Source organism: Gorilla gorilla, chromosome 16 (genome assembly GCF_029281585.2).
Source record: "Gorilla gorilla gorilla isolate KB3781 chromosome 16, NHGRI_mGorGor1-v2.1_pri, whole genome shotgun sequence".
Lineage (NCBI taxonomy): Eukaryota > Metazoa > Chordata > Mammalia > Primates > Hominidae > Gorilla > Gorilla gorilla.
This window is the reverse complement of record NC_073240.2, coordinates 82,068,115-82,088,554: the sequence shown is the minus strand read 5'-3', so window position 1 is coordinate 82,088,554 and position 20,440 is coordinate 82,068,115. Positions and strand designations below refer to the sequence as shown.

The 20,440-nt window shown below is 43.9% G+C and overlaps 1 non-coding gene across 1 annotated transcript; it reads right to left on the bottom strand.

The window, feature by feature from the left end:
• Positions 1–19,956: 19,956 nt before the first annotated feature.
• LOC115931007 (U6 spliceosomal RNA) lies at positions 19,957–20,063 on the bottom strand. Its single transcript, XR_004067582.1, has one exon. It is a non-coding gene; the product is annotated as a U6 spliceosomal RNA (small nuclear RNA).
• Between the last annotated feature and the right edge of the window lie 377 nt (positions 20,064–20,440).

Here is a 20,440-nt window from a genome sequence, read left to right as displayed (position 1 = left end):
AGCACTTTGGGAGGCCGAGGTGGGTGGATCATGAGATCAGGAGATCGAGACCATCCTGGCTAACAAGGTGAAACCTGTCTCTACTAAAAATACGAAAAATTAGCCGGGCGCCATGGCAGGCGCCTGTAGTCCCAGGTACTCGGAAGGCTGAGGTGAGAGAATGGCGTGAACCCAGGAGGCTGAGCTTGCAGTGAGCCGAGAATGCACCACTGCACTCCAGCCTGGGCGACAGAGCGAGACTCCATCTCAAAAAAAAAAAAAAAAAAAAGAAATAGTCTATGAAGAATTACATATATTTTGAACATGTGAACATGTTTAGAATTATGGTAGCTTGTCTCCAAGATGGCCTCTGCTAATTCCTTCCCTCCCTTTACAAGCAATTTCCCCATTGAGAGATGTATTCTATTCCTCTACTTGCTTGAGATTGGGTTTGCCTGTGACTGCTTTCATTAACAGAATGTAGTTGAAGTGGTTCTGTGAGACTTCCAAGCCTATATCCTACAAAGCTTCCCAGCTTCTGTCTGACTCTCTTGATATGCTTCCTCTGGGGAAAACCAGCTGGCGTGCTGTGAAGAAGTTCAAGTTATCCAAATGGAAGGTCTGCATTGAGAGTGTCTGATCAACCTCCCAGATTCTCCAGTTGTTCCAACCCAGGTATCAGACATTCAAGTGAATGATCAGCTTCAGCTGCCATCTGACCACAACCTTATGAAAGATCCCAAGTAAGAACCACCTAGTTAAGCCTATCAACCCTCAGAACCATGAATAATAAGAATAAATTGTCATCTTAGCCACCAATCTTTGGAGCAGTTTCTTATGTAGCATTAGAAAACTGAAACAAAAATGTTTTTTATCATGCCAAATGAAGTCCTCTTCATTAGGATTCCTTAGGAGAAATTTCTATTTTATCTTGATGCCAAAAAGCGTTGAGTAATTAATTGTCCTGCTCTCACCTACCCACATCCAACCATGGACATTGTGACTTGTATGGCCCAGAAGTTGACCCTTTCATTTTAACTGCTAGAAAGCCCAGAGCCAAGTGCTGCCCCTCTTGAGACTGGTGTGATTGTAATCATCTGCAATCATAGCTTTTTAAAAAAATTTTACTTTGTTGTCTTTGTTTTTTACCTTAAAAAAACCCGACATATAATTTATGTCAGCTTACATTTCAAGTATCCTTGTAAGCTTTCTTAACTTACTCCTATAACCAGGTAGAATGTAATAAATATAAACAAATAGACTATTTTCCAGGAACTGTGCAGGGTTTATGAAAGAGTCATAAAGTTGAGTCAGCCACGGTGTTGTTCTCAGGGAGAGACACCCATACGAAAATAACTCTCATGCTTATTCTGTAACTTGTATGGTAGCAGTAATATAAGAAATACTGAAAGTGCTCTGAGAACACAGAATGATTTATTCCACTGTGGGGCCTCTGGTAGACGCCTTCTCAGAGCTGGACTTTGGAGGAAGAAGGGGCAATTCAAAGCAAAGGGAAGTGTGCAGAGGACACAGATGAGTGTAAATGTTTGGATGCCTGGGAAACCAACAGGTGATATGGCTTGCATGGGTTTAGAGCCAGATATGGCAGGATGGCAGGAGATGAAAAGAAAATCCGAAGTTGAAACTAAATTAACAGAGGCCTCATATTGCTTGTTCCCTTCCTCCATGTGATCCACTTCATTGGTCCTCCTCTTAAAAGGGTACTCAGACTCAAACTTCACACTCCACAGAGCAGCACAAAGTCAGTGTCCACACTGACAAGAGCAGAGCAAAGGGGTACCATTCTGTTCTTTATTCCACACGGTTTCTATTAATGCTGCCAGAAATTGCACTGGTTTCTTGGATATGCTTATAGTGTGATCCCAGCTATGTCCTACAACCAACAAAAGATGTTCAGTGGGAAGAAATATTGGAAGTATCTCCAAATATTGGGAGCAGTTGTCTTTAGCTATAAGACTGTGGGTAATGTCTATCTACTTATTTTTATTCCCTTGTGGTTTCTAGTTTTTCTATGATGAACATAATTACATTTGGCATGTTGGAGAATAAAAATGCATTTTAATTGTTAATGCCTTCTGTGCTACACTAAAGAGTTTTTATTTCATTTTGTAGGCAACAGACATTGGGGTATTTAGGAAGGTAATAATCCTATCTGGTTTGGGAAGGATGCCCCCAGTGCCTTGGAGAGGTGTCTTTTTAAGGCATCTGCTTGTTGCTGGGGGTGGTGGCTCCCACCCATAATCCCAGAACTTTGGGAAGCGGAGGTGGGAGGATTGCTTGAGCCCAGGAATCCAAGGCTGCAGTGAGCCATGAGCGTGCCACTGAACTCTAGCCTGGGCGACAGAGAGAGACCCTGACTCAAAAATAAAAAATAAAATAAATCTCTTCATTAGTGCCACAGACCTATCACCTCCAGGGATTATTCTAGAAGCTTCAGTCTCCACTGCTTTCTGGATTTTTCCCTTCAGCTGATAAGGATTCTCAAGTTATCCATATTGTAAACAAATAAACCCTCACCTTCCTGGTATCCTCTTATCTCCTACCTTCTGTGCACTTTTATCTCTTCACTGCCAAGCTCTTTTGAGAAGGGTGGTCTATACTCACTATCTCCATTTTGTTAATATCCAGCAATCCCACAACCCAGTGGTTCCCAAGCTTGTCTGCAAATCAAAACTATCTGAGTATTTTTAAAACTTCCAAAACCCTGGTGATATGGTTTGGCTCTGTGTCTCCACCCAAATCTCATGTCAAATTGTACAATAATTCCCAGTGTTGGGGGAGGGACCTGGTGGGAGGTGATTGGATCATGAGGGCGATTTCCCCCTTAGTGTTCTTGTGATATTTCTAGTGAATTTTCACAAGATCTAGTTGTTTAAAACAGTGTAGCACTTCCCACTTCTCTCTCTCCTACCGCCATGTGAAGACGTACTTGCTTCTCCTTCGCCCTTCTGCCATGATTGTAAGTTTCCTGAGGCCATCCCAGCCATGCCTTCTATACAGCCCGCAGAACTGTGAGTCAATTAAGCCTCTTTTCTTTATAAATTTCCAAGTTTCCAGTAGTTCTTTATAGCAGTGTGAGAACAGACTAATACACTTGGTCATACTCTAGATCAGAAATCCCAGTCTCTGGTGGAGGGACTAAGTAATTCCATTGTGTGGACCAGTTTGAAAAGGACTGCCATGACCCTTGCAGGTTGCTCCCTTGAAGATCACTAAAAGCAAAGTTTAATGTTATTATTATTATTATTATTTTTGACACAAGGTCTTGCTCTGTTGCCCAGCACAGTGGCACAATCATAGCTCACTGCAGCCTCAACCTCTCCTGGGTGCAAGTCATCCTCCCATCTCAGCCTCCCCACTAGCTGGAACTACGGGTATGCACCACTAAACATGGCTAATTTTTAAAAATTGTTTTGTAGAGATGGAGGTCTCACCATGTTGCCCAGGCTGGTCTCAAACTCCTGGGCTCAATAGATCCTTCTGCCTTGGCCTCTCAAAATTTGGGGATTATAGGCATGAGCCACTGCACCCCATTATGTTCTTATTTTTTTTTATCATGCTCCATTTTCCCAAAGCATTGGAAATAGTTGGCCACCAGCTAGGTATACACTCTTAGCATTCAAAGCCTTCCGTGGAATTGCTTCTAATAAAATTGGAACCTTGCACTGTTTACATAAGTAGGTGTTTTGGGACATTATAAACAAAGTGGGGGCAGGGCCAGGAATCCAGAAATGATACGTATTCTTTGCCATGGGATAGGCACCAGGCAGGTGGTGGACCCAGCTTCTGACAACAGAAAATTATCCTGCTAGACAGGCAGAACTTCCTGTTCACTCAGCAATCCATGTCTGTGCTGAGCCAGTACAGTGACATGTTAACTGAGGCAAATAGGAAATGCTATGGGGCATCAAGGAAGTAGTTACTCTCCACCCCTGGGAAAGTAGTCAGTCAGAAAAGGCTTCAAGAAGGTGACTTTTCAGCAGAGGAAAGTGTCCAGAATGTGTACCAACAAGCAGTGTAAGTGGCAACCCAGGAATCTTGGTCAGAATCAGGAAGGAGAGAATTCACATTTATGGAGCCCTACCTCTGTGCCAGGCAGTAGTAAACATGTCAGAGGTGTTTGAATGGGAGCAGCTCCATCTTGAACACGGACTGAGTAAAATGAGGCTGAAACTTGCTGGGCTGCATTCCCAGGAGGTTAAGCATCCTTTGTCACAGGATGGGATAGGAGTTCGGCAGGACCGGTATCACAAGCTTCAGGTCACAAAGACCTGGCTGATAAAACCGGATGTGGTGAAGAAGCAAGCCAAAACCCTGCAAAACCAAGATGGCAGTGAAAGTGACTTTGGTCATCCTCACTGCTCATTAAATGCTAATTATAACGCATTAGCAAGCCAAAAGACACTCCCACCAGCTCATGACAGTTTACAAATGCCATGGCAATGTCTGGAAGTTACCCTATAGAGTCTGAAAGGGGGAGAAACCCTCAGTTCCGGGAACTCCCCACCTCTTTCCGGAATGAATAATCCACCCCTCACACAGCATATAATCAATAAAAAACCATAAGTATGCTCCGTCAAGCAGTCCATGCTGCCATTCTGCCTATGTGATAGCCACTCTTTTATTCCTTTGCTTTCTTTTTTTTTTTTTCTTGAGACGGAGTTTCGCTCTTGTTGCCCAGGCTGGAGTGCAATGGCGCAATCTGGCTCACCTGTGACCTCCGCCTCCTGGGTTCAAGTGATCGTCCTGCCTCAGCCTTCCAAGTAGCTGAGATTACAGGCATGCGCCACTATGACCGGCTAATTTTTTTTTTTTTTTTTTTAGCAGAGACGAGGTTTCTCCATGTTGGTCAGGCTGGTCTTGAACTCCCGACCTCAGGCGATCCGCCCGCCTTGGCCTCCCAAAGTGCTGGGATTACAGGCGTGAGCCACCGTGCCTGGCCTCCTTTGCTTTCTTAATAAACTTGTTTTCACTTTACTCTGTCAGCTCACTCTTGAATTCTTTCCTACGCAAAACCAAGAACCCACATGGGCTCCCAGGCTGAACCGCAGTTTTGGGGTTCGCCCTGTGACAAACAGGGCACTGTGAAAGGCTGTGCCCCAGAAAGCAGACTCTCTGAGCTAGAGATCAACATGCAGGAAGTTTATCAGGGAGTGACCTTGGCATCAACATCTGTTGATGGGAAAGAGAAAGAAGGAAAGCAGGATTGGGCAGAAGGAAAGTTGGGCTGTAATGCGGTCTCACTGAATATCTTAGCTGCCAGCACAGGGAACATTGAAGATCAGAGAGAACACTGAACAACTTTTTCATATCACATATCATACAGCTTACACATCTCAGAGCAGAAATTTGAGTCTGGTTCTGATTCCAAAGTTCGTATTCTCTCTAGGACGTGCATTCTTGGTGGCAGATATGGGGGCAGGGAGTAATATTGTCTTCAAGGGTATAAAACTGGTTCTTCTTTTTCTTTGAGACAAGATCTCACTTTGTCACCCAGGCTGGAGTGCAGTGGTGCAACCTCAGCTCACTGCAGCCTCGACTTTCCTGCATTCAGGCAATCCTCCCACCTCAGCCTCCCAAGTAGCTGGGACTATGGGCATGTGCCACCACACCCCACTAAGTTTTAAAACATTTCTTATAGAGATGGAGGTCTCGCTATGTTGCTTGGGCTGGTCTGGAACTCCTGGCCTCAAGCGATCCTCTCACCTTGGCCTCCCAAAATGTTGGGATTACAGGCATGAGCCGCCACGCCTGGCAGAAAACTGTTTTTTGGCGGGGACAAAATGATCTTAGATATTACAGGGTTTGCGACCTTCAAAGAGTCACAGAACATAAACACATAGAGAGTATATCTGTGCTGTTACATTACAGTTTCATGAGGAGGAACAATTAGGGAAACAATATCAAAGAAGTGACAAAAAGCTGGGCACAGTGGCTCACGCCTGTAATCCCAGCACTTTGGGAGGCCGAGGCGGGCAGATCACCTGAGGTCGGGAGTTTGAGACCAGCCTGACCAACATGGAGAAACCCCATCTCTACTAAAAATACAAAGTTAGCCGGGTGTGATGGCACATGCCTGTAATCCCAGCTACTCGGGAGGCTGAGGCAGGAGAATCACTGAACCCAGGAAGCGGAGGTTGCAGTGAGCCGAGATCACGCCATTGCACTCCAGCCTGAGCAACAAGAGCAAAATTCTGTCTCCAAAAAAAAAAAAAAAGAAGTGATAAAAGAAAAACTTCAGCCTAATTAAATTTAAAGGAGTTTAATTGAGCAATGAACGATTCACAGGCAGCCTCCCAAGCCAGAGTAGACTCTGAGACTCCCATGCAGCCACATGGTGGAAGATTTATGGATAGAAAAAGGACGTGATGTGCAGAAAAAGAAAGTGAGGTACAGAAACAGCTGGGTTGGTTACATGGTGGCGTTGCCTTATCTGAACACAGTTCGAACAGTTGGCTACATTTGATTGGCCAAAACCAGGTGACTGGCGTAAGTGTAGGCTGTGGTCTGTTTACACCTCCACTTGTTATAGTTCACAATGTACAGAAAAACCTTTGGGCCAAACTTAAAATATGTAAGGAGGCAGCTTTAGGCTAAACTTGGCTTAACAGGAGGTGGATGTGGTAGAAAGTCAATAATGACAAATAGATTGACAAATTGCTCTAGGAAGTACTGAAGGTGGGGCTAAGAGGTATAAGGTAAAACTAGGTGTCTATGAAAAGAGTCAAACTCTAAAATATTTGAAGAGATTTATTCTAGCCAAATATGAGTGCCCAATGAACCATGACACAGCCCTCAGGAGATCCTGAGAACATGTGCCCAAGGTGGTTGGGGTACAACTTAGTTTCATTTACATTTTAGGGAGACATAGGACATCAATCAAATACATGTGAGATGTACATTGGTTCAGTCCAGAAAGGTGGGACAACTCAAAATGGGGCATTGGGATGAGGGAGGGACTACCAGGTTAAGGGCAGATTTAAAATTTTTCTGATTGGCAATTGGTTGAAATAGTTGTTATTGTCTAAAACTTAGGAATGTCTGGGTCAAGATTGGGGGTGTGGAATCCACAGTTTTATCATGCAGGTGAAGCCTTGGGGTAGCAGGCTTCAGAGATAATACATTGTAAATGTTACCTGTCAGATGTAAAGAGTCTGTTTTATCAGTAATTCCAAAAGGCAGGAGGGTATAATGAGGCATGTCAGATGGCCCCTGCCCATCATGACCTGAGCTAGTTTTTCAAGTTAGCTTTGAAATGCCCTTGCCAAGAGCAGGGGTCCATTCACATGTTCGGGGGGCTTAGAATTTTATTTTTGGTTTACATAGGTATTCCACATTGAGACAAAATTATGGAGGGGTAAGAAAATGCAGGGGCAGTGCCTGGACCTGCTCTCTAGACAATGAGAACCTATTTGGGATTTTCAACAAGGAAATAGCATGTGTTTTGAATATATGGCAGGAGCAGTAGTGTGAAGCATGGATTAGAGATGGGGACAATGAAGATAGGAGGCCATTGCAACAAACCAAATGAGAGATAGAGCCTGACTCAAACATTGACAAAAGGATGGAGAGAAGAGGAGAGTTTTGCAAGAGATTAAGAAAGAAGAATCAGCAATAAGATTCATACACTAACTCCATGGGGGTGGAGTGTGGAAATAACAAACCCAATGTGTTTTTTCTATTTTCTCATCCCACGACAATCCATACAGAAGACTTCTGTGACCAAATGTCAAGAGCAGGGGACCGGGGGGGAGCTCACAAATGCTGCAGCGCATTTCCCGCCCACACCAAGCAAGCAAGCAGTGCTGCGGCAGACACCACCTGGGTGCTCTCTACTTCAATTGTGACATGGTCTACCTGGAGATAGCATCAGATCCCACAGGGTGAGGGCTCAGTCCCACAAGACTGGCCCCATATCAAATGCCAGTTGCAAGCCCCAGATTATTTTACCTGCGCTTCTGACTGACTGGCTATAAATTGGGATTCCCATGACCCCCTCCTTGGTTTTGAATAATTTGCTAGAGTGGCTTATGAACTCTATAACCAGTTTATTATTGTAAACTAAAAAGTATCTGAGACATGTCTCAATCAGTTTAGGAAGTACTTTGTTTTGCCAAGGTTAAGAATACACCCACAAGACAGCCTCAGGAGGTCCTGATGACATGTGCCCAAGCTTGGTTGGGGCGAGCTTGGTTTTATACATTTTAGGGAGACATGAGATATCAATCAATATATGCAAGATGTACATTGGTTCAATCCAGAAAGGCAGGACCACTGAAGCGGGGTGGGGGCTTCCAGGTCATAGGTAGATAAGAGACAAATGGTTGTATTCTTTTGAGTTTCTGATTAGCCTCTCCAAAGGAAGCAATCCGATATGCATTTATCTCAGTGAGCAGAGGGGTGACTTTGAGCTCTGTCTGTCCTTTGCCCACAAATTGTGACAGAGGTATGTAACTTTTTTTTTTAATCTTAGTGTTACAGGAAAGGGATCCGGATCCAGACCCCAAGAGAGAGTTCTTGGATCTTGCCTAAGAAAGAATTCAGGGTGAGTCCATACAGTAAAGTGAAATCAAGTTTGTTAAGAAAGTAAAGGAATGAAAGAATGGCTACTCTATAGGCAGAGCAGCTCTGAGGGTTGCTGGTTGCCCATTTTTAATGGGCATTTCTTGATGCTATGCTAAACAAGGGGTGGATTATTCATGCCTCCCCTTTTTAGACCATGTAGGGTAACTTCCTGACGTTGCCATGGCATTTGGAAACTGTCATGGCACCAGTGGGAATGTAGCAGTGAGGACAGCCAAAGGTCACTCTTGTGGCCATCTTGGTTTTGGTGGGTTTTGGCTGGCTTTTTACTGCAAACTGTTTTATCAGCAAGGTCTTTATGACCTGTATCTTGTGCTGAGCTCCTATCCCATCCTGTGACTTTAGAATGCCTTAACCATCTGGGAATGCAACCCAGTAGGTCTCAGCCTCATTTTACCTAGTTCCTATTTAAGACGGAGTTGCTCTGGTTCATGTGCCTCTGACATTAGTAGCTATCTTTTTTTTTGGAATAGAACGGGAGGCAGGTTTACCCTAAGCCGTTCCGAGCTCGACTTTCCCTTTTAGCTTAGTGATTTTTGGGTTTCAAGATTTATTTTCCTTTCACATTTTAAAGGATAATACAAACAATGTGGATGAAGTGACATATAGGGTCAGGTGTGTGGAAGGGAACAGAGCTTCTAGGTCTTCCCTGGAGCACCACCCTCCAGGAACCTCCACATGTTCAACCATCTGGAAATTCTCCAAACCCTGTCCTTTTGGGTTTTTCTGGAGGTTTCATTTTGTAGGCATGATTGAGGAAGCCACTGGCCCTGTCCCTTCCCTGGAGGTTGGTGGGTGAGGCTGAAAGTCCCAACCCTTTAAGCACAAAGCTGCTTCCTCTGGCAACCAACCCCCATCCAGTGGTTTCAGGGACTTTCCAAACATTGCCTCATTCACATAAGCTCAGATGTATTTGAAAGGACTTGTAAATAGTAAAAGATTGTCTTTCACCTTTATCCTTCAGGAGCTACTTTAGGAACCAAAACCAAAAATCCGAATAGTTTAGCAAAAAATATTCTTACTGTACTAGTCACTTAGGATATAACAAGGGCTACTGGGGCTGAGAGCTGGGAATCCTTGATGAAAACCAAATATGTATCTGTCATAATAGCACAGATAGGGGGTGGGTATCACATATGGCCATGAGTCTTACAGGGCAGAGATGGTTCTATAATCAGAGCTAATCTAGAGTGAGAGACACCTTTGCAAGGGTGATCACATGAGTAAGGTTGCTGCGGGACCTCCAGGAGGAGGGCTGGAGGAAGAAGACAGCAATGCTAGTTTGAAGCTGGTTCCCCAGAGGAGGGCAGCATTTTTGAGGTAGAAGTGATGATTGAAGCTGTGGAGGTAGACCACGTCTCTGGGGAAGAGAGTGCAGAGGTAGAAGAAAGTTAAGCAGATGCCACTGTGGAAAAGACATCTGTGAAGAATCAGGGTAAGAAAATGAGTAGTTTTCCATGTGGATGGAGGAGTTACAAGAAGGGATTAAGGGAAAAATAATTTTTATCTGAGGAATGTGAGTCCTTTTAAATCATCAGGCCCAGAGAGGCATTAGCATGAGACAGCAATGTACCCTCTTGAGCTATGTATTCGTCTCTTAAAACTGCTTGCCATTGCCACAGGTAGCTGTAAATTAATGTAACAATGCCTCACTGGACACTGTAGCCCACACTCTGTAGTCACTGTACCTCATTTTTGTCTTTAAAAGTCTGCTTGTGTTTGGGAGGCCAAGGTGGGCCATTCGCTTGAGGCCAGGAGTTTGAGACTAGCCTGGCCAATATGGCGAAACTCCATCTCTACTGAAAATACAAAAATTAGTTGGGCATGGTGGTGCACACATGTAGTCCCAGCTACTTGGGAGGCTGAGGCAGAGGATTGCTTGAACCTGGGAGGCAGAAGTTGCAGCAAGCCGAGATCACGCCGCTGGACTCCAGCCTGGGTAACAGAGCGAGACTCCATCTCAAAAATAAATAAATAAATAAATAAATAAATAAATAAATAAATAAATAAATGTGCTTGTGGCCCAGTGCAGTGACTCACGCCATGCTTGTGATCCCAGTGCTTTGGGAGGCAGAGGCAGGAGGATCCCTTAAGGCCAGGAGTTCGAGACCAGCTTGGGAAAAATAGCAAGATTCCCATCTCTACAAAATATTAAAAAATTATCCAGGCATGGTGATGCATACCTGTAGTCCCAGCTACTTACAAGGCTGAGGTGGGAGGGTCACTTGAGCCAAGGAGTTTGAGGCTGAAGTGAGCCATGATTGTGCCACTGTACTCCACCCTGGGCAACAGTGTGAGACCCCGTCCAAAAACAAAACAAAAACAAAACCTGCTTGTAACAAAGGCCAAACAGAGCTCACATCCAAGGTTAACTGAGTCTGAGTCTTCCTGGAAGCTGTCCTCACTTTGGCACAAGTACATTCTTTAAATTATACTTTGTGCTGGAAGCACTGGCCCATACTTGTCTCAACTACTCGGGAGGCTGAGGTGGAAGGATCCCTTGAGCCCAGGGGTTCAAAGCTGCAGCGAGCCATTATCGCACCACTGCACTCCAGCCTGGGTAACAGAGCAAGACCTTGTCTATAAGTGTAAATAAATAAATTATATTTTGTGCCTCAGTCTCTTCTTTTTAGATCAACAGGGCTAAATATGAAATGTTATACAGTGGACCAGAAAAACACTACTGTTAGGTATTAAGGAAACATTGTCATATTTTGAATGGAACCTAAATTGCAAGAAATTGAGGATCATGTAGTGGCCAGTTGTGATTATGATTGACAGTTTGGACTATGGAATCTGCTAGACTTGGGCCTGAACCCTAACTCTCCCCTTTAGCTGTGTGATCTTGTAAGCACTCTAAGCTTAGGTTACTTCATCTATATAAATTTGAATAATAATGGCCCCTACCTCTAAGAGACTAAAGATCAAATGAGATATATGTATAAAGAAGTTGGAATAGGCTGGGCATGATGGCTCATGCCTGCAGTCCCAGGACTTTGGGAGGCTGAGGCAGGAGGATCGCTTGAGCTCAGGAATTCAAGACCAGCCTGGGCAACAAAGTGAGATCATGTTACTACGGAAATTTAAAAAGTTAGCCCAGCATGGTGATGTGTGCCTGCAGTCCCAGCTACTGGAGAGGCTGAGGTGGGAAGATCACTTGAGTCCAGAAATTTGAGATTACAGTGAGCTATCATTGCACCATTGTACTCCAGCCTGGGTAACAGAGTAAGACTCTGTCTCTATTTAAAATAAAATAATAAAAAAAAAGAAAACAGAAAATAAACTTGGAAATAGGAATATATTAGTTGCTCAATAAAATTTCAGTTATGATTCTTGCTCAAACATCTGGTAAGCAGGAGGAAGGAGGATTTTATTAATTTCCTAGGACTGCCATAACAAATTGCCAAAACCTGGATGGCTTAAAGCATCAGAGATTCATTCTCTTGTACTGCTGGCAGCCTGAAATAACAGTATCAGGCCATACTTTCTCAAGGAAGGCTCTTTCCTTGATTGTTCCAGCTTCTGGGAGCTCTAGATATTCCTTGGCTTGTGGCTGCATTGCTCTAATCTCTGCCTCTGTCTTCACATGGCCTTCTCTGTGTCTCTCAGTGTATCAAAATATCTCTCTCCTTTCTTTATAAACACACCAGTCATTGGATTTAGAGCCCACCATAGATCTGTGAGTATTTAAATCTAATGATTCTTAAGTAATTAATTCTGCAAAGACTATTTCCAAATAAGCTCACACTCTGAGGCTCTAGTGAAATGAGAGAGTTCCCTGACTTGGGTGTGGGGACCAAACAGGGGTGTGGCTTGCCTGTTTGGTCACCCTGAGCTCAAACCCCTAGGTGGAGCATGCAGACAGGTAGGTACAGAGAGGCTGGGGAGAGTGCTTTGGGCTCTTGGCCCGTAGTTGCATCTAGGGGTGGGTGTCTGTGACTCCCAAAGTCCAAGTGGGCATGTGTTACAGTGTGCTCCTTTAGCTTTGCCATCTGCAGATGGCTTGTGTGTTAATCAGCTCAATGGACCCTCTGCCTTATCACAAGGGCAGGGAGGGGGCCAATGTGACAGCCTTCTGTATCCCAAGCTCTTACCCAGTATCCTGAAAGAATCAGATCACACACAGGCTCGAAGGATGAGTGCAAGGTTTTATTGAGTGGTGAAGATGGTTCTCAGAGAGATGGATGGGGAGCCAGAAGGGGGATGGAGCGGGAAGGTGATCTTCCTCAGGAGTCAGTCAACCCAGTGGCCGGACTCTTCTCCGACCACCCCCAGCTGAACTCCCCTCGGTGTCCAGACATCCCTCCTCTTCTCTCTTTCTCTGCCTTGTCATTCTGCTATCGCTGGTCTGCTGGTCTACTTGCCTCCTTGTCTCCTCACTTGTGGGTCTCATCTGGAGTTTGGGATTTGGGGTTTACATGGGGGCAGGATAGGGAGCATGGTGAGCCAAAAGGCAACTTTTTGGGCGTGAAAACAGAAACGCCTGTCCTCATGTAGGGCCACGAGTCTTCAGGCTTGAGGGTGGGACCTTTGCCGGGGAACCGCCCTCTTCTACCCAGTGTTTCCCTGTCTCCTTCTGTATCGCTGGGTGGACATGAATTTTGTTGGGACACTATTCGACCCACTACATGGGTGTAGAATGTTTTAGAGGAGCTTGGTGGCAAAGGGTGGAAGAGAAACATGACTATATTTTGTTTTTAGGGAAGGGTATTTCTTTGAAAAGATAGGAGAGACTTTGTGGTTTTGCAGGCAGGGAGAAGGAGACAATGAGAAGAAATGGAAAATTCGGGAGGGAATGCCTGATGTACCCAGAAGAGAAGGAGGGCAGTAGATAAACAAAAGTACAAATAGAGGACCAGGCTTGACCAAAGACAACGTTTCACCTGTAAGGTCAGTTGTGAAGAAATAGAGTATGAGGCTGTAAGTAGGGAAGTTGAAGAAATTTTCACCTGGTCACTGAACTGTATGGGCAGTTATTTACTGAGAATAAGTGAAGATAGAAAGATTGGATGGGTTAACAAGGAACACTGAGGTTTGAAGGATTGCCTTGGAGTATGTGACAATGTGTGACCATGTGTGGAGCAGCACCGAGGACCCAGCTGAGTTACCAGAAAGCCACTCATTGAAAAAGAACTTTGCTTAGTAATGACATTTACAAAACCAGCCAGCTGTGCTTGGTCAAATACAGAACTTTAGAAGAGAATCTCAGGACAGGTCATTCTTCTTTAAAATGACTCATCTAATGAAAGAAAGCAAAACCTAAGCATAATAGTCACCATTAAATCAGAAGAAGAAAAAAACACTGCACAATTTAACATTCATCTCATTTCACATTTACTGCAAAAAACATTTCTAACAAATCCAGCCCGCAAATTCAAATGATTTCCAGCTCTACAAACTTGGGCACAGGATTTATGGTTTATAATGAAAGAAAAAAATCTTGGAGGGCTAGGAGGGGCAGATGTGTTCTCAGTGAATCAGATATAGAATGACAGAGGGTTATCATTTCCGTATGGATTCTGCTGTAGATTTCCAGGATAGCAAGACAACAAAAGTCATGTATCTACATATATAGCTATGCACCTATGGGATAGCATATATGCATCGCTATCTTTTCAATCACATGGTATGTAATTGAAAGTGCTGGCTATTGTGATTTGCATTAGTATTTCTTTGGGGCTGCTATCAATCAGAATGGTAAAATTAACCACTCATAAATAGATATAAAGCTTTGTCAGAATCTTTGTGATCAGGGTCCATGCCCAATCCTTATGGGTGATGAGCAGGAATAAGGTGATGGCATCCCATATTCACTATTTCAGATTCAGACAACTTTCCATTCTGGGTCCTGATCACCACTGTCCAGTCACAAGAGATAGAACTTCCAGCAGAGCCCAGAAAACTGTTAGACCCAGGGGATAAAGAACAGGGAAGCCAAAGTTAGCTCACTTTAAAAGGTAATAGCAGAAGTCCACTCACAGCTCTTGCTGTTACCGAACCAAACTGGGGTCTGCTCACCTGGTGCAGCAAAACCAAACACTGGCATTGGGATTGCAGCCAGAGAAAATGGGGCATTTATTGCAGGGCACCCAGCAAGGAGAATCAGGCAGCTCATGCTTAAGACCTGAAGTCCCTGATGGATTACAGGTAAGAGTTTGTAAAGATAGGGAGGCAGAGGTTACAGGCGAAGTCATAAATCAATACATGGCAACTATATATTTGTTTGACCTAGAAAGGCAGGATGTCTGGGTCAGGGAGGGCACAGGTCATAGGTGGATTCAAAGATTTTCTGATTTGTAGTTGGTTCAGGAGGCAGAGCTTTATCTAAAAATTTGGGATCCACAGAAAAGAATGTAAATTCTGGCTTGTGGAGATGACCTCCTCCAGGCCCCTCAGGAAGAAATTTAGAACAAAGAACTCTTGTCAGAATTCATTCCTCAGTTCCCCTTTATCTGAGGTGTATGTGCCAGCAGTTCCATTTGTTGGGGGTTTACATTTCTGAAACAACTCAGAGAGATATGGTAAGATGTTATCTTTAGTTTCTATGTGGAACCAAACATCTTGTGATTCTAATTTCCTTGGTTATAGTTTTAAGCTACTATTACTTTCTTGCTTATCAAGTTGCTCACTTACTTCTCAGGGTGAGCTAGATGCCTGGAATTTCTCTAGAAAGAACTCAAGATTTTCCTTGACTTCCCTGCTTGTGAGAGGCTGTCTGGCAGGCCCCTAAGAGGCATCCTTGCTCCGTCTCATTGTCTTGTTAGCCTGGTGGTTGCAAGGACTTTAGGCTCCTGAGGTTCCATTGAACTCACTGGGCTAGTCCAGTCCTTGGACCTTTGAACTCAAGACAGTGTCTTTTTACCTTTAGCACAGTTTCTTGGTGTCCCATTGACCTAACCAACCTTACCAAACAGGTCTTTTCTTTAGTATGAATGCTCAACCACCCCTGACCTGCCCAAGTAACTTGGGACTGTAACTCCCAGGTGCCATCATTGGACAACAGATTCATGCCTTGTTTCTCCATCTCGAAGGTCCAGAAAACAGGAACATCTGGTATCCCAAGTATGTGAGAGATTTAGATTAAGTCAGCCTACATACAATCTGATTAAAGAGCACTGTGAAAATGTCAAATGCTATAAATATGGATAATATAGTAGTAACTGAGAAGCAGCTTGGTTAATTGAAGCCAGTCCCAAGAGCTATCCCATAATTATGGGGTGATTGTGTCTGGTATGCCCTGAAGCATGGCAAAGATCTTTTATGCAAAGAGATAAGTCAAATAATTTTGCATCCCATTAATGTCTAAGATACAACTTTAACCTGGGAAATAATGCTAAGCATTCTTAAGAGTTTGATAAGTAAAGAGAATGTCTTGACTTAGGCACCAGCTGTTTGTCTTTATGGCATGTGACCCCAGTCACCAGCTGGCAGTTCTAAAAGAGAATGGGTCCTCCATTGTACCTCAGGCTCTTGGCAAATCCATCTGAGTGTGAAATAACTAGAAAAGTTTTTCTCTGACCTGAATAGATGAGAAAAAAATATGAAAAATCAGGGATGAGGATTACACTCTCAAGGTCAGTAATTCCTAAGTCAATAACCAGGACTCCAGTGTTTACAATACTGACATTACCTTTTCTTTTTTCTTTTTCTTTTCTTTTCTTTTCTTTTTTTTTTTTTTCAAGACAGAGTTTCTCTCTTGTTGCCCAGACTGGAGTGCAATGGCATGATCTCCATTCACTGCAACCTCTGCCTCCCAGGTTCAAGCGATTCTCCTCTGGGAATCCTCAGCCTCCCACATAGCTGGGATTACAGGCACCTGCCACCACACCTAATTTTTTTTTTTTTTTTTTTGGTATTTTTAGCAGAGATGGGGTTTCACCAGTTGGTCAGGATGGTCTTGAACTCCTGACCTCAGGCGATCCACCTGCCTCGGACTCCCAAATTGCTGGGATTACAGGGACATTACCTTTTCTTGAAATGTTAACAGAGGCCAGATGCGGTGGCTCATGCCTGTAATCTCAGCACTTTGTAAGGCAGAGGCGAGAGGATTGCTTGAGCCCAGGAGTTTGGGACCAGCCTGGGTGACATAGTGGTATCCTGCCTTTAAAAAAATAATTAAAATAAAAAAAAGTAGATGTCTCCATTCTTCTTTCATATCTTGATGTTAGCCACATTCCTAAATAATCCCCCATAATAAGACTATTATGTTTTTAATTTGACAGATTAAACCTCCAGATCACAGATGTATTATTTTATTATTATTTTTTTTTGAGACAGAGTCTCCATCTGTCGCCCAGGTTGGAGTGCAGTGGCGCGATCTCGGCTCACTGCAAGCTCCGCCTCCCGGGTTCACGCCATTCTCCTGCCTCAGCCTCCCCAGCAGCTGGGACTACAGGCGCACGCCACCATGCTCGACTAATTTTTTTGTATTTTTAAGTGTTAGCCAGGATGATCTCGATCTCCTGACCTTGTGATCCGCCCGCCTTGGCCTTCCAAAGTGCTAGGATTACAGGCTTGAGCCACCGCGCCCAGTGATTAAAGATTTATTTATTTAAAACTTCCAGATTACAAATTTATTTGTAAAATGTTGCTGTGGAATGAGTACAGAAGGGATTGATGTAAAAATATGTGTGTACTCTGCAGTTTCCTTCTGTACCTTTTCACAGATTTGGTGTGGTTTTTTATTTGTTTGTTTTGTTTTGTTTGCTTTTTGAGACAGGGTCTCACTCCATCATCCAGGCTGGAGCATAGTGGTGCAATCTTGGCTCACTGCAGTCTCAACCTCTCGGACTCAAGTGATCCCCCCACCTCAGCCTCCTGAGTAGCTGGGACTACAGGCACGCACACCACACCCAGCTAATTTTTTGTATTTTTGTAGAGACAGGGCCTTGCTATGTTGCCCAGGCTGGTCTCAAACTCTTGGGCTCAAGCAATCGGCTTGCCTCACCCTCTCAAAGTGCTGGGATTACGGGTGTGAGCCACCACACCCGGCCTTTCACAGATTTATGTCTAGATGAATGATTTCATTCTTGGGCCTCTCCCTGGATAATCTCATCTTCTGAATCTTGAATACCTACCCACCTCTTTTCCCACGTCTTCAGTCTGCAATTCCACCTGCCTCCAAGCATCTCCACTCCAATGAACTGCAGGCCCCTTCTACTTATTATGGCGGAAATGGAGCTCAGCTCAAACCCCCACCTCATTTACCAGAGCCCTCCTCCCATGCTCCCAGCTCAGCGAATGGCACTCCCCAGAAACCAGAGCTAGATATGTTGGTGTTATCTTTGATTCCTTCTTCTTTTTCACCCTCTATTTCCAGTTGGTCTGGGTCTTGCTAATTTTAATCCTGACTATAATTGAATCCATCCCTACCTTAATCCAAGCTGCAATTCTTTTTTATTTTTATTTATTTATTTATTTATTTTTTTGAGATAGGGTTTCACTCTGTTGCCCAGGCTGGAGAGCAGTGGCGTGATTGTGGCTCACTGAAGCTTGAACATCCTGGGCTCAGGTGATACTCCCACCCCAGCCTCCTGAGTAGCAGGGACTACAAGGAAGCACCACCACGGCTGGCTAATTTTTTGTATTTTTAGTAGAGATGGGGTTTCCATGTTGTCCAGGCTGGTCTTGAACTCCTGGACTCAAGCAATCTGCCTGCCTCACCCTCCCAGAGTGCTGGGATTACAGGCGAGAGCCACCTGCCCAGCCTCAAGCCACAATTCTTTTGTGCATAGATTGCTGTCTTAGCTTCTAGGCTCTGCCTCAATTCTTGTTCCCCATAAAATGTGTTCATGTCCTGTTCCTGCTTCAGATCCTTTAATGACATGCCCTTGACATTAAGATAAGGTCTAAATTCCATTATATGGCCCCTGCGTCCTTTCTTGTCTCTCTAACTTTATCTCTAGCCATTTCCCACCTCATCAGAATCTTCTCTCAATCCCTTAAACAGGCCATACTCTCTTCCCTTACCCCCCATTAGACTCCACAAGGACAGGAAGGATAGTTGCCTTGATTATCATCACATTCCTAGGGCCCAATGCAGCATCTGGCCCTTAACATATGGCCATAGTCTGTGAGTCTTTGGTGCATTGCAGTTTCCCTTCTAACTGGTCATTATAAAAAATGTACTTTTATTTTCTAAAAATAAAATAAAATAAAACAGCATCTTGCTTTGTTGCCCAGGCTAAAGTGCAGTGGCGTGATCGTAGCTCACTGCAGCCTCAGACTTCTGGGCTCAAGCGATCCTCCTCCCTCAGCCTCTCAAGTAGCTGCGACTACAGGAGCTCGTCACTATGCCCTGCTATGTGTGTGTGTGTGTGTGTGTGTGTGTGTGTGTGTGAGATGGGGTCTTGTTATATTGCCCAGGCTAGTCTTGAACTCCTGGCCTCTTCATGATATCCTCCCACCATGGCCTCCCAAAGCACTGGAATTACAGGCATGAGCCACCTCTCCTGGCTTAAAGATGTATTTGTAAGGTTTTATTTTGTTTTGTTTTGTTTTGTTTTTGTTTTTGCCACAGGGTCTCACTCTGTCACCCAGACTGGAGTACAGTGGTGCAATCTTGGTTCACTGCAGCCTCAACTTCCCAGGCTCAAGTGATACTCCCAACTCAGCCCCTGAGTAGGTGGGGCTACAGGTGCCCACCACCATGCCTGCCTCAGCCTCCCAAAGTGCTGGGATTACAGGCATGAGCCACCTTGCCTGACTTATAGATGTATTTTAATTCCCATATTCCTCTCTTGAATTCCTATCAGACGAAGTAATCTTATCCTCTTAAGACTGTTTGTACTATACTATATTATATCTCACGTCCACATTATTACCAGTGAAATACACGTTATTATGTAGGCAGTGGAGGTTGCACGTATCATTTACAAAATAAGGCTCTTCCTGTAGAAGTCACACCTGTCTTCCATAGCAACTGGTTTCACAAGTCTATCTAGGTGTTTGTCTCCTCCTCTAATTTCAATCTAAAGCCCTTCTGATCTGGACGCCCTATCTCCAGGACACGAATATTAATCTTGACCCTCTTGAGGGACATTCCTTCCCTAGTCATGTGTCAGTTTGCTGTTTCACGGAATGTTGATGTTTCACGTTGTTGAAGTGTTGCAATATTTGGAGACCCTGATAGTCAGAAATTTCTTCTTTATGTCTAACAAATTGCTCCTGCTTTAATTTTGAAATGGGCACTCTAGGAAGGGAGAGTTCCACACATCTCCCTGATCCCCACCTCCCACCCCCTGTAATCTTACAGCGAAGAATAGAGATCCATGAAGCCTATTCCTTCTTTCATGGCACCCGGCCCTGGAGTCTGATTCTCCCATGTTTACAGAACAACACCAACCATGGGTGACTTGGACACTGCATTTTATGTTTTTATTTTTATTTTTCACAAATTTGTGTATCATACTCATACAGGGTCCATGCTAATCTTCTCTGTATCATTCCAATTTTTGTATATGTGCTGCTGAAGCGAGCACTATTTTATTCTTTTTAAATCTAATGAGATAAGGTTTATTTTGTTTCCTCGTGTAATTTCAAAAGAATTACTAGTTTATCAAATTTTAAGCAACATATTATTAGGAAAATAATGTGAAAAGTGTCTTTCTCTTTGCCACATCAAATAAGAAGAAGGGATAGATTTTTTAAAAATCCATAACTTCTGAAAACTTACAGAGGAAAGTCTGAACAAATTCACTTTAGATGAAAAATCTTTGAAGAATGAGGGGACTGCTCTCAAGATGACAGTGTGAAGAAGATGATATAAATGGATGAAATGGAATTCCAGAGAGGTTCCTTTTCTGTGATCCTTCACTATTCTTACCTTGCCAATCTGTAGCCCTGAATAAACACAAGC